The sequence below is a fragment of the Meriones unguiculatus genome, unplaced genomic scaffold (assembly GCF_030254825.1).
Source record: "Meriones unguiculatus strain TT.TT164.6M unplaced genomic scaffold, Bangor_MerUng_6.1 Chr15or18_unordered_Scaffold_168, whole genome shotgun sequence".
NCBI lineage: Eukaryota > Metazoa > Chordata > Mammalia > Rodentia > Muridae > Meriones > Meriones unguiculatus.
Genome location: NW_026843716.1, coordinates 623 through 2500, shown reverse-complemented (window position 1 = coordinate 2500; position 1878 = coordinate 623). Strand labels below are relative to the sequence as shown.

General features: G+C 74.3%; 1 non-coding gene across 1 annotated transcript; it reads right to left on the bottom strand.

The window, feature by feature from the left end:
* Positions 1-953: 953 nt before the first annotated feature.
* Positions 954-1106, bottom strand: LOC132651957 (5.8S ribosomal RNA). The gene has a single exon (XR_009589480.1). It is a non-coding gene; the product is annotated as a 5.8S ribosomal RNA (ribosomal RNA).
* Positions 1107-1878: the final 772 nt, after the last annotated feature.

The window sequence follows — 1878 nt, the reverse complement described above, 5'->3', positions numbered from 1 at the left end:
AGGCAGCGGGGCCGGGCCCGGGGCACACACGCCAGAGAGGGGCCCCTCGGCGACGGGGGCAGCCGAAAGAACCGCGACCTCCCACCGACCAGACCCCACCGACGGAGAGCGCTCGCATCGGCCGACGGACGCCGCGGCGTCCCGCGGGCCGCGGCCGGAGCGGGCAACCCCCGGGCGGGGAGAGACGGAGGAGAGAGCCGCGGGACCGGCCCCGCGACGCTCGGGGCGGCAGCGCGGCCACGGCACGGGCCCGGCCACCTCGCGGGCGCGGGCGGCGCGACGACGCTCCCGGAGGGAGAGGGCGGGCGGGCGGACCGACGCCACCCATCCCCGGTCCCCCGGGGACGCGAGGCGACACCAGAGCGGGGGGGGGGGGGAAACGAGGAGACGCGGCGGCGAGATCGACCTCCGAAGCCCCGTAGGCGGAGGGGACCGCCGCGCCCTCTTCACACCACCCAACCACCGGCTCGCCACGCGCCCGGGGACGGGGCGGGAGGCGCGCGATCCGACACCTCCTCGACCACCGACCGTCGGTCCCTGTCTCTCGCTCTCCTTTCTCCAACGCACACCGGCGGCAGCAATCGGCGGCGCCGGCGGCCGGAACGGCCCCAGCCCCACACCGCGGAAACCCGAGGCGCCGGCTCCCCCCACCCCGAGACCACCCCACGACGAGGCCAACACCGCCCGGCTTCCCCAAGGCGACCGACCGGCCCGAGGACGGGCGGGAGCGGAGGGGAGGGAAGAAGCCGCGGCACGGCCAAGAGAGGGTGGCCCGCGGAGGAGGGCGGAAGCGCACGCGGGAGGGCGCGCGAGGGGCGGGAGGCCGGCCAACCGACGACCACCCGACATCTGAACTTAGGGAGACGGAGGGTCCGGGGAGGACCCTGCGAGGAGACCCCCAGCCGCGCGAACCCCCACGGCGGCACACCGAGGGGGCGCGATTGATCGTCAAGCGACGCTCAGACAGGCGTAGCCCCGGGAGGAACCCGGGGCCGCAAGTGCGTTCGAAGTGTCGATGATCAATGTGTCCTGCAATTCACATTAATTCTCGCAGCTAGCTGCGTTCTTCATCGACGCACGAGCCGAGTGATCCACCGCTAAGAGTCGTACGAGATTTTTCGAGTCGTGGGCTGACGACGGCACAAGTTTCCCCCCCCCTTCCCCTTCCACCCCAACCCCCCTCCGCCGCGGAGCGAGGAAGAAAAATGAAAGGAGAGCGGAGGGTTCGCCTCAAGGCCGGCCAGCGAGATCAACACAAGACAGACGCCAACGTGAAGGGCCGGGAGCGAGCGGGAAAAAGGACAGACGGACACGGGGCCCGGCCACCGGCGACGGCCCGGGAAGGCCGCACGCGCGGCGCCAGCCCCACGGGCGCCCAGAGGGGGGGCTCCCGCCACCAACCACAGCCTCGGGAACGGCCCCGGATGGGGTCGAGGAGTCCGAGGGAGCCCGACGAGGCTCCCCGCCGGCCCACCGTCCCCCCCCGACCCGGGGGACGGAAGGGCGACCCCCCCGGGGGTCTTTAAACCTACGCGCCGGAACGCGACGATCCAGGTACCCGGACAGGGTCGGGGCGGACAAGACACGCGCGACGCCGGGACGGGACAGAACGGGGCACCCCCCCCCCCAACCACACCGACCGCACGACACACGCTCCGCGGAAGCCGGAGCGTGGGCGGAGGCGCGGGGGAGAGGGACCCGACGACGCTCCCCGACGGCACAACGTTCCGCCCCCTTGGCGGGAGAAGGGCGAGCCGGTCGGGAAAGAGGGACGCCCGCGGGTCACGGGGCCGCTTGCGGGGCACCCGGGCGGGAAGGGGCGAGAGAGGACGGCCAATCGCCTGCCCGCCCGCCGCGCGGCCCCGACGGGGGGGACCG